This window comes from Acanthopagrus latus, chromosome 16, assembly GCF_904848185.1.
Source record: "Acanthopagrus latus isolate v.2019 chromosome 16, fAcaLat1.1, whole genome shotgun sequence".
Taxonomy (NCBI): Eukaryota; Metazoa; Chordata; class Actinopteri; order Spariformes; family Sparidae; genus Acanthopagrus; species Acanthopagrus latus.
In genome coordinates, this window is record NC_051054.1 from 17157933 (window position 1) to 17170898 (window position 12966).

General features: G+C 41.3%; 1 protein-coding gene across 3 annotated transcripts in view; it reads left to right on the forward strand.

The window, feature by feature from the left end:
• The first annotated feature begins 9548 nt into the window (after window positions 1-9548).
• Window positions 9549-12966, forward strand: part of nkx2.2a (NK2 homeobox 2a) — an 8306-nt gene continuing 4888 nt past the window's right edge. Inside the window, exon 1 of one of the 3 annotated variants that reach the window (XM_037125126.1) lies at window positions 9549-9806. The gene's annotated coding sequence lies outside the window, so the exon portion shown is untranslated. Of the gene's footprint in view, window positions 9807-12921 lie in introns of those variants that run through there. The other 2 variants (XM_037125122.1, XM_037125123.1) reach the window with 2 other exon arrangements.

Sequence of the window (12966 nt, forward strand, 5' to 3'; positions counted from 1 at the left end):
ACAATTCTGCCGACCCTTGACTCCAGAGGAGAGCAGGAGGGAGAGAGGGAGTTGACATGCCTTTACCAATCCTGAGTGTGTGTGACCAAGCACATTAATCATAAGAGGTCTAACCCTCTCCTGTGTCCAATTCAGCGATGATTCTCTAGTGCGGCACCATGGCAATGTTTAGACAGAGCCGGACATAATTATCTTTTTTGTGTACTTTAATAAGGAGACATCCGAGTGTTCAGATGACAGGGGCACACGCGCCACAAAACTACCGTACAGTGATATTATCCCCTTCATTCTGTGTAATTAAAACATAGATAATTAAATGCCACTAACTAACATAACTGGTATGCAAATTTGACGATTTAGTGAGTTGAAGAACACAGGGATTTTTTTTAGCCAAATGGGGACCATTTAAAGTTGACCTTTGGAAATGTTATTTTGAATGCAATGTGATGGTGCTGTTTAATTTGAAGAGGTACTTATCTCAAAGTCAACATCTTACTTCTGTTTTCCTGACGCACACTCAGTCACCATATATTAGGCAGTAGCCTGGCAACCACAAGAGTAGAGCCGTACCAAATGGACATGTTTGCAATATGACAGGCCCACTGTGCTCCTTACCGCTGACCCCACCTGCCATTTTGTTTCTGTCCTGCGAAGGTGTCAGTGATAAACGTTACCTTGTCTCAGCAGGTGTGCCTGGATGGAGGGCCCTGCCGCACGGAGGGGGTCACCAACCCCACAGTGTTTCCCCCATTTATTTGAATAATGGCCCATTAGGACGGCTGGATATCCAATGTTAAAGTAGCTGTATGTGTCTCCTAGATAAAAGACATAATTACCTGAGAGAGGGAGGATGTGTTGGTGCACACTTTTCCTCAGCTGGGCTACAGAGCTTTAATTTAACACACAGTCCTGCCATTAGGTGGCGGCAGAGGGATAGGTTTTCTAGGTGAAGGCCTTGCCCTAGGCTCACACACAAACAAATCACCACAACTGCTGCATATGCAAACTATTAGTGCACAACCAAATTGAGTAAAAAAGTGCATTTTCAAAAAGGCGACTATGGCAGTAAGGTGTGCTGTGCATCTACAACTCAGTGTCCAATTTAGACATCACCACAGCTTTTCCTTTTTTAGTCAGGATACATTTATTCATGTTCCAGTTCAAATTTATTCAAATATGCTGCACAGGGTGTTCATTCAGTTTCCAAGATGAAGGTTTCTCTAAAACTACACTATGTATCTTTTAAACTATTTTCAGGCAATGACTGTTCTCATTGAATTGCATAGTATCATGGTGAACACAGAGTGGGCAATTTGTAAACCTTTGGCTTGCTGAGAGATGGAGTTGTCCTTTTTGGTCGCCATTGTAGCTTCTTTTGCCTTTCATAATTCTGGTTCAAGAGAGACTTGCCATGCAGTCAATGGAAACGTGGATTGGAAATTTGGAGTGGTATTCATGTGAAGCGAAAAGATTGCCAATTAAAGATGAGTTCTTTATCATTTATTTGCCCTTGGGGTTTTATTCCTCAATTGCTATCATCTTATAAAAGCATCCTTTTAGCAAAAAGAATAGGAGCCCATTTTCGTGACCTCCTCTAATGCATTTCCATCCATCTTTGCTGCCTCGAAAAAAGTTTTCACCTCTCTACAAAACATGTTAATTGCCATCGTGGGCCCAGTATAAAGAAAATATCTACACGTTAATTATCAAAATATGTCGGCAACCCATCTGCAGACAGCTATTGAAATTACTAAATTGTGTTTTCTCCTTTTCGTCTTTCAATTTTGGACACATTGTTAATCAAAAGGCTTCAAAAATGTGCAGATGGGTAATCCTTGTGTCTGCAAGGAGCAGCCTGGTTCAAGGTGAGTGTTTCATGCCCCTAAGCCCTTCTGTTTCTCTCCATTGTGTTGTTTAGGTTACATATCCTGATGGGATGTTCACTGTACTCAAATAGGGACTTTCTTTCCACACGTGCAGAGCAGTCAGACACACACACACACACACACACACACACACACACACACACACACACACACACACACACACACACACACACACACATGCACTGCTCTACCGATACCTACTGTATATGCACACGAATGACAACACTTGTTTTCGTGCTCAGCATTGTGGGACCAATGTTGAAAGTCTAACCTTGCACTGACTGAAATCCTTAAAGTCTGTGGTTCATGAGGCAAAACATTTGAGAATCACAGCACAAAGAAAGCTTAGCTAAAAAAAAAAGTGAATGGGTTTGTTCAGTATGACTGAACATTTAGCCACAGCCTTTTACCTTATAGAGATGATTTATAGTCCTGACCGGCTTTGTCCAAAATGATTTCAGATATGTGTGATATTTATTCTCACTCTGACCACATTTTGCAGGATATCCACTTTCATTAATGAGCATTATGATTAAGTGGCTTTGTCAAATAATTTCACAACAAGAGGGAAAATAAACATTTTGAAAGTTCTGCCGTTTTCAAAGAGAGTTTAGAGACCTAGTGTGGTGAGTATGGAGAATGCTGTGGAATGTGGGTTTTCACATTTCACCTTTAACACAATGCTGGTCTGTTATTAAAGTCTTGTGTCTCCTTTTTTTGTTGATCACAAGATTCACTGCAAAATCTTCAATAAACATTGTTTTCAATCCTCAATTTGGTTGGGCACATATTTCTCTTTTCAGGCAAGTTAACTTTTGAAAACAATCTAGGGAAAAAAAAAAAAAGTCTCCTACACCTGATTCTATTTGCCACACTGCCAGTGATGTCTCAGCCATAGACAGTATAAGGCACAATTGCAATCTCAATACTGACCATAGGTGTCATTTACACTGGGGACTCTGGGTACATGCCCTCACCACTTTATGAAAATGCATGATTAGTAAATGAAGAAATAGCTTGCACCATGAAATGTGGACCTAATATGCGCAGTGCACTATACACCAAGACAGAGCAACATCTTATGACATGTGCAGGAAAACTGTTTTTGTTTATTAGATAATAGAGGTGACTGGATGATGTAATACATAGAAGGACGATTAGTTAGCCAAGCAACGTGTTAAAGGTTGAATGTCCTTGTACCAAGTGAGAATAGTCTATCTTGCAAGGATAGCCAAAAGGTTTGCAAACATTTTGAAATCAACATTTAAAGCTGCAACATAATTTGTTGCATTATAGAGTGCTCTAGTAATGTGTCCTAGGTGAACGAAACTAGTTAGCATTTTGCAAATCCTTTCTCATCCCTGGTCTTAAAGTCCATTGGTTTTTGGAATGTGTTTCTGGTTAAACACCTATCTGTGGCTACCACAAGCCTAAGATATTTGTATGTTTTGTTTGACAGCATAAAAACGCAAAATTAAATGTCCAACCATTTAATTATAAAGCACTTGCATGTCTAAAAAACTGCGGTTGCTACCAAGTGGCTAGCCTGACAATAGCTTTTTACTTCCCGTGATTTAATTGCATCGAAAAGCTGTTTGAAGATTATCTTGCTGAACAAAACATGTAAATATCGAAAGCTTCTGTCTTATATTTGGCAATAATCAAGGGAACAAGGGCGATGCTGACTTCGTAACCTACAAAAATACATCGTCCCCACACCACTCTATTCCGTACTCTGTCTTATCTCCCCCTCATACAATCTCCCCCGAATATATTTTCTCAAATCGCAGATGTGGAAGAATGCTTAAAAAATGTTTTTTCACCAGAAACCTTACATCCCCACCACTTTTGCAATACAAAGCGAAAACTGACACTGACAGTTGATTTCAAGGGCCCAGGTAGATGTATGTGAATTATTTCAATGATTATGCAAACATCAGGCTGCACTGCAAATTACAGCTTTTCAATGGGATGTTGAATTGACACGTCATTGTGTTGTCTTGATCAACAATGTGTTTCAGCGCGTCTTTGTTAACCAAAAGCGCTCAGCTTAAAGTTCGTGGTTGTAGCTTCAATGATGCATTGAAGTGCGTTGTAGTGCTACAGCTAAAGCAGAGCTGAAGTGTGCATGCTCTGCGCGCCAATATGATATTCAGTCGGTCTGTCATGCAGGTTCTCAAGTTAAAGTGGCTCAACAGCTAAACATCTCTTAACATCACTATCCATGCTTCTAATTTCGCTTGGTGTATCTCTCTGAAGAACGTGTTCAAATTTCTGTCTACAGAGGGGACTAATACACCACACTAGCAATGGTGTCATCCATTTAAACAGAATCTGTTATTACTGCACATACTTTATTTTTCAGGAAGATACATTAGTAAGAAAATGAATGGCCTTGAGACATCCCTCCTTTAATTTTATATGTTTTGTCTATACAGTAATATTCAAATGCAAGAGTTGTATTCTTCCTTCCCCACTTCACTGTGGACCTACTGGTGAATGCAACAGACGACATCCTTGCAAAGCCTTTGAATCTTTGCTCCAAAGTTATTCTGTGCAGCTGGAGAAAAAGCAAGGACGAGCCCACACATCTTGCAGTGGTCCATCCTTGACACATGCTTCAATGTATTGTTTCAAGAAGTGGAAGAGATCTAAAAACACTATAGCAACCTAAACTATTGCTCCCTGTTTGTCCAAACTTATATTCAATTTGGTTAATACAGTTCTTCTGATTAACAGCAACTAGCAACCTTGAGGGAGTTACAGACCTTTCATTATACACCGTGCCACACTTCAGCTTCAGATTTTATGTACCACCTGCTTTGGTTCACCATTCATTTAAAAGACTTCTCCAATGGAGAATGCGTGTTATTGTTGAAATGGTCCAAACTGTGATTTGATACAGCTCTTCTACTTTCACCTTGGATGATTTCTTTTGTCCACGGTGGTGGAACCAATCCTGTCAAGTGACCTTCTTGTGCTCATCACAGGGACATATAGCTATTGACGAGTGGAAAATGAAAGTCTATTTATCTCTAACGGAGAGATAAACACATATGGTGATTGTGGCTCAAAAAATTCTAGTAGGAGCTTAATAGGGTTATGGCAAATACTATGATATGATTCACACATGCAGACTCATTAAGCATTTCAGTCAGCATTCATAGACTTACAAAGTGGAAGGAAACTGTAAATTGGTCATGCAACTATTGGATGCATTGCCATGAACTGTTGTGGAGACATACATGGTCCGCTCATGATGGAAAATGTGCAGAGTGGGATCCTTCTTTTTGCTACAGTCTAGAATATACTGCTTTGCTTTCATGTGGTGACAAAGAGTAGAGGGAAGAGACTGCTAACTGCAAAACTGACAGGCAGTTAGCTGAAAACAACAACCAGGCTTACAGCAGCTTTAAAATAATGATATTCCACTGACTAGATTGAACTTTATGTTAAGGGCTGATGGGCAAATGTTGGCACGCTCACACCTTTTAGCCAGAAGGTGTAGCTACATAGTAAAAGCCATTTCATCTGCTAAATATTATCATTATTGTCATTTTGAGCTTAAGATAAGATAATCCTTCAGATTCCTGGAAGCTAATGAAATAGCTTTTGTAATGTCCTCATTGTTCTTCAACAGGAAAACAAAATAGTTCATGGAAAAGCTAAATATTTTAATTATCGTTTGCAACTAAAGTCCGTCTGTAAAGAAGGACTAGTGAGCGGATGGGTCTCCGTGGTTGACTGGATGACGTTTAATGTCTCTGATGACTTCTTTAGCCTCATTCAGCTACCTGTTAGCAACCGCCTCTTTAAAGGCATGAAAATGCTCAATAATTCAAACGTGGCGTTATGTTGTAGAACGAAACACAAAAACATCTTAAGCTTGTGTTAACCACAGACCGTATTTCAAGCATTTGACTGAAAACAAAATTTGAGAGCTACAAAAAATATAAAAATGCGAACTCATCCCTGGGTTGCAGGACTCATTCCTGTAGCACTCTTCTACACCTACTTAACATTATAATTTTATTGTCATTTTGGGCTTTAGATAAGATAAGATAAGATAAGATAAGATCAGATCAGATCAGATCATTTTTTATGGCTATAGACTTTTAGCCTTGTTCTTCGAACACCCTCAGTGTTCCTCAATGTGGAAACGGATCTCTTTGAAAACGTGAGGATTTTTTTTTGATGTTATGGTTATTTCAGCTTGATTTCTGAGAAATCAACAGTTTGGCATGGAAGACTGTAAATACAACATATTTCCACCAAAACACAACTTGAAGGTTAAATTTTTTTTAATTTATTTATTCATTTTTTGGATACAGGCCCGTACCTTTATGTTTTTCTTAAAGATAGTTTCTTTGACAGTTGCTTTGACTCAGTGATTGAACCAAGATAGTTTCATGCCTCTGTCAGCCTTGAAAGAGCTTGGGCTACTTGTCGGTTTGCATTATCTATTTTTGAAAATGACCCTTTGCCCTGAGTGGAAACGGCTGCATTTAATAAGATTTAATTAATATCCATTTATTTGTTGAGGTTCTCCTTTAACATATCTCCAGTCTGTATATAATGCACCTTTCACATATCCAGCTATTAAACAAGTCAGCAACCTCAAAGCCATGTTTCTGACTCGTGCTTTACAATGTGCTCACGCAGCCTTGATGTGTGAGGAGTTTCTGCGTCCTTCATATATGTCCCCGCTCTCATCTGTGGCGTTTAACATGAGCTGCCCTTTCTGATGGTAGGCTACCTGACTCCGTCGACATATAGTTAAGTGAAATTTTTTAGCGGATCAATTCTTCATTATTGTGTGAAGCTCGCAGCTTTTCAGGCGCCTGACCTTGACTGGAGCATTTGTTTTGTACCCAGATGCCACAGCTTACACAATGTGTCAGCTAAGTACTGTATTTCTGGCCCTTAGCCTCAGCAGCAGGGTTTTTCAAACAGCTATATGGCTCTCCAAGGCCAAGCACTGGCCTTGCACCAGATGCTTAGCACTGGAAAAAGAGGTATTCAAGCCCAAAGTTATTCATGTCAAGTAATGCCCACAAAACCCTTCCATGCAAGCCATAAATCCGATATTTTGATGGAAATACCAGACATTTCATGAGTGCTCTAAGGGAACTTTTTTTTTTCTCTCCCTCCACTCAGCTAACACTGACACAGTCCGCCACTTTCACACTATTTGTTCCCTCCCCTCTCTTCCTCTCCAGTGGGTAACATAACAGGGCATAAATGTTAAGACCGATCGCCCTGCACTCCTCAGAGCTCCTCAGATTCACAATGCACCGTTGTCATTTAAGAAATGGTAATATCCGCCGGTGTGCAGAATTGGGCACTTTGTTGGAAAACAACTCATCTCCTCTACTTTGCCTCACATCTCTTAAAGGGCTAAAAAACACCCATTCACGCGCTTTAACACCGAGGGCTTTGGTGATCTAATGCTAAACCTCTCTAAGTGCGTGTATCTGTGGAGAAGAAGGAGGAAAAAAGAAATGCTAAGCCTTTCAAATTGATGGCACCGGCCATCATCGTGTATGAGCCTCGAAGTGAGCCCTCAGGTTTAATCAAACTTTGTTCTCCCCCCTCCTTTTTTTCTTTCTTTCTTTCTTTCTTTTTTTTTCAAAGTGTATCTTCCATGAAAATCAACCCGCTCTCCCTGGCGTTTGTGTGTCGAGAAGCTCTCCATCGTTTTCGTTCCCCTCGAGTGGTCGATACATTAAAACTTGAACTGATTGATTTCAGACCGCCGTGCCATCAGTGTCCTTACGCGGCCGCTAACTACATCTGAAGTATCTTAGTCATCAGGCTCCAGGGCAGGGATTGATAATAGCTTGACCGGCGAGGCCTATCTTACCCATCCTTTTTTTTTTTTTTTTTTTTTTTTTTTTTCAGGAGGTCTCGTATTTAGCGCCCAGAGCACTTGTGGCGAAATCTCAAACGAGCACAAGTGTATTCACAGGGCGGCTGAGTGGAAAGCTTTCTCTCACATGCGCCCCGGACCTCATGAATACATTCCAACTCTAACTAACTACTCCGCCTTAATGCAGAATTTCAAAAACGTGGTATGAGGCCAATTTATTTATTTGTATTCTCCGCGTCTTAGCGATACTCTTGAACGCGGTGATGGCGGGGAGGATAATCTCCCGTCTTTCATCAGCAAAGTGGCCCCAGCACAAAACCCATCAGTAAATGTATTCGCTATTGATTGATGGTCGCTCCTGCACTACCAGGCAACACCATTATTATCATGCATAGATTCCAGACTGCCCACAATAAAATCATTGTTCTGATTTAAGTTATCCAAACCCCCCCAGAGGTGTCGGTCGTAATGGCACAACTAGTGTTTGCCTGGTATTGCTTTCTTCCTCGACAATTACTGGCGTCTCCTGTCATCATCTTTACACCGGCCACATACACCTCGTAACGACCTCTGACAGAGGAGAGGATGTTTTCTGTGCGGGGAGGTGTTGCCGGTGGTCGTGCAACAGGTGTAAATAGACGCTGCCGAAGAGATTTGAGGCATTTATTTTATTTAATTATCTTTTTTTTTTTTTTCATGAAAACAGCGGCTAAAAATAAACAGTAAAAATGAGTCACGCAGCGGCTCCTTTTCTGCTCGTGTTTGGAAAATCAGGCTGAAGAAGAAGTTGCCGTTTTTCACAGCGTATTACGCACACATTACGCCTCCCACGGTTTATAAACGCGTTGCCAGTTTGCTTGAGCTGGAATGGATACTAATTTAATTATATGAACGTGTACTGTGCGGATTCTATCTTCTAAAAATGCCAAAGGAAGATGGTTTGGTTGTTTTCTTTGAAAGCACTAGAATACTCTGGCATAGGCTATGTGCACTTTTTGAAATGTTATTTTCTTCTTACCTTTAGGATATAAAGTTGCGGGAATAATACCATCACCATGCATGCCAAATGTTTTCCGTGTGGCTTTGAGATTGATACATCAAGCTACGTGCATGCAAAAACACCTGACTATTCGTACTGATAATAGTAATAATAAGAATAAGAATAAATATTATTATCTGTTTGTTGTGTTGCACTGAAGCAGATTACTTTAACGCCTCGTTAACGCGCCACTGAGCAGTGATTTTGGCATCCACAGCCGGCTTTTTTTTTGTGTGTGTTTCTGAGTGACACTTTCTCCGCTCTGTGGCCCTCGGCTCACACACATTTGCGCCTGTTTTTCGCTTGTCGACACATGTGGATCTATTTAGCAAACATTATGTGTTAGTGGCCCGCCTCATGGGAGATGCCCGGGTCCCGAGTCATTGTGAATTACTGTGACCTTGGTTATCAATCATTTTATCGGGGTATCTAATGTAAACGCAGCCGTGGCGTGGACAACATGCCACATCTGCTCTTTGGACAGCGCTGCTTCTTGGTTACCAAGCGATTTATTAGAGCGCCCTGCGCGACGAATAATAGGTCGCGGTATAAAGATCAACCGGCAGCTCTTCCATAGGCGCACAATTATCTCTTAAACAGGCTGTTGTGACATTATCATCCACCTGCACTGTGTGGCAGATAGTTTGGTGTCCCCAAAGCCTCCCAAAGACAGAAAACTAGTTGTGTGGGTTAAAAGCAGCGCCCTCAGGGAGCTGTGTTTGCGCTCAAGGCCAATTTATTGCCGATGAACATATGGCCAATATTTTGTCTCACGTCATAGCAAGGGTAAAGCAAACACCGTGCAATGTGAGCGAGTCAGCAAGAGCAGAGCCACTTGGCCAGCTATGCAAACGCTCTTGGACAATATGAGAAGAGGAGCACTTGCTTTCTGGGTATATAAACCACATCAGGCTTATCTCTGCACGCACTCCTGACTCCCATTTGGAGATATTTCATTAACCCTGCGCGCTGTCTTAACGCTGGCAACACATTCAGCCCCCCTCCTGTCTAGGTAAGCGCACTGGATGCTCCAGTCAGTTTGCATACAATATTTCTCTCTCTCTCTCTTTCTCTTTTTCTTCTTTTTTTCTCTTTTTCAACAGACTAATCGGCATTTCTTATTTTCTTGCTTATGGTATTGTATGCGTACCTGCGCGTATTTAAGTCCCTGAGTGTAGAATAACCCTGATCTCTATAACCCTGCTTAGAATAGGATCCTTATTCAGAATGCAGGCCTGTGTGTGTTTAAGCGCACTGTCGCTGGTGGCCATTAGACACTCACGTGGGCAGTTTGTGCCTGGCTGAACAGTGTCGTTGTGACTGTGAGAGTGGCCTGCGCCTTCACGCCCGAGACTGATTTTTTTTTATTTCTTCTTTTTTTAAGAAGGGCAGGATTTGAATATCTTTAGCATTTCTTAAAAAAAAAAAAAAAAAAAAAAAAAAAGTATATGCTTTTTTTTCCCCAACAACCAAATAAAATCCACACATTTTAGATCAGAACTCAGCACACAGTTTCCATAAACGTTGCCCTGACATGGTAACGCCTCATTTACCGAAGAGCACCTGTGTGTCTTAAAGTTTGCCGGGCATAGATGAAGATAACATGCGTTTGCAGAAAAGGCGTCCAAACTGTCCCTTATATTTTAGAAATCTTCCCATTTGTCCGAGTCCACGTCCGAGCGTTGGCTGTTTTAGTTGTCTAATTGGGTGCGAACAATAAGACACCCCCTGTTGTTTCTTAAATGTGCCGGTAGAGACCGCTAGAGCTCTACAGATGTCAACAGCTGTTAATGTTATTACCGCACTCACACACAGGCTGCCTAACAAGGAGGACAAGTTGTCTGTACTTGTGCCATCTCGAGCGGGGCAGATCAGGTTCTCCTGGAGAGGGTGATTTATTTATTTATTTACTTATTTATTTATTCATTCATTAATTCATTCATTCATTCATTCACCCATTTGTCCAAATGTTCCACACATTTGCAAATAGTGGTCGTCCCTCCCGAATCATCTGAAGAAGTCTCGGAGACTCGAGCCATTTTTACCCCCCCCCCGCCCCGCCTCACCCACCCCGCCAATGTCAGCGCGATATTGAAATGGGAAGTGATTAGAAAATAATAAACCCCTTTTTAGCAATTCGTCTTACACAGAAAAAAAAAGATTAAGGCGAATGGCACAGCGTGGCATGAAATTCAGCGTTACAAATAAACTGGTGGTTTAACAAATGAAGGCAAGTCCTCGGGGCATGGGCGCACTGCTATAATCTCGCCGTGACATGTTTAATCATTAGAGGAAAGGAGACGAATAAAGACTTTTGCCCGGGAGGAAAAGGTGGCTGGATTTCTGTTAAAAAAAAAAAAAAAAAAAATGATTTCTACCCCGAAGCCAAGTCTCCCCAGGCCACGGCTTAGCCCCCATAATAAATAAACCGGACCCGTTTTACCTGCATATTATATATAGGCTTTTAATCATAGAGGGAGGAAATCGGTCTTGTCACTCTGTACATTTATCATGGACACCCTGAGGCAGGCGGGGTTACCTTTATCAAAGACTAACTCCCTGCCTCAGGCATCCAAACACGCTGAAATTCAGCGATTAAAGGAGGCACTGATCAACATTATTATGGATTCTCCCGCGGCATTCTTATTTGTGCATTCAATCGAAAGATTTATTTAATCAAGAATATAAAAAGCTCTTTCTTCACTTATTTGGGAACAATCGTGGGCATGAATTTTTAGGAGGGAATTATAATTAATCAGACGGGGGCCCGTTTTTTTTTCTTGGGGTTCATCCGAAAAATTAATTGTTTTTGGATGAGTCCATTCTGCTGTACGTTTGATTGCAAAGCGGGGATCAGAAAAAAAAATGTAACGAGCTTTAATAATGAGCCAGTCAGCTCTGTTGCTTATAATATTAAAATGGGAGCACTGGCGAAACTGGGGAAGGCATAATTATAGCAGCAGTGATCACATAAAAAAAAGAAGATTGTGCGCTGTGCAGTGTTAACACACAAAAGTCAAATGAAACACCCAACGAGAAATGATATTACAGTGTATCGTTTTAGTGTCAGATGTGGAGATTTAGTGTCAACTGAACTCTAATAAGCGGGTGATGGGAAGCACCAGCAGCCCCGCGCCCCGTATTGTCCTTTAAATCCTGATGCATCTGCAGCTCAGAGGCCCTTCTTTACTGCATCTTCTCTCTGCTCTAACAACCCCAGCTTACACACACACATACACACACACACACACACACACACACACACACACACACACACACACTCACACACACATTTTACGACAGACTCACTGTCCTAACTGAGGCTTGAGGATGATTTAGGCACAAAGAGGAAAAGTGCTGCGCGTCTGCAAAAATGTTCCAACTTTTTAAGTTTCTTTTAAACGGGATGATACATTTTCACGACTTCTTAAGTACAAAAACAACAAAAATGAGGACTAAAAATGACCGAAAACAACATAAACTATTACACAAATAATAATAATAATAATAATAATAATAATAATAATAATAATAATAATAATAATAATAATAATGAGGATGATAATAACAATAATATAATCTTTATCCAGCAACAACAACAAAAAACATTTTAAAAAATAATATGTCTGGTTTGTATTTTTTACTCTAAATCAATTTCGCATATTTGTGCATAACTGCCCCCTGAACGCATCATGGGCAGATGTACTAGACTGTAAGCACTTCCCGCAGTTGGTCCCGTTAACTCGTCCCGCTCTGCAAAAAACAGTCTGCATGCTGGCCACAGTCAGAGCGAAAAGGCAAGCGGCCTGTTTGAACTACCTGTGAAAGTAAACAGGTAAACACACAGCGATAGGCTCTCCAAGTGGAGTACGTCCACTTAGCCTGTGCACATTTACCTCTTCTTGCCGAAACCCTCGGCTCAATTGATCAAATAGTACATCCCCAGCAACTGGCCACAGTCTGCAGCCCAGTGCGCTCCCGTGCACCGTCACCAAACCTACTGTGACTCCCCCCCCCACCCCCCCGTCACTGTGCCACACACAGCCAAAGCAAAGCAGAATGACACGGCCGATAAGCCCCTGCGTGCTCTAACACACCCTGGTTCGGCTCCACGCACTTTTTGGAGGCGCTAAATAAGTCTCAGGGAAATAATGTCCTGCATGGGCCAAGTG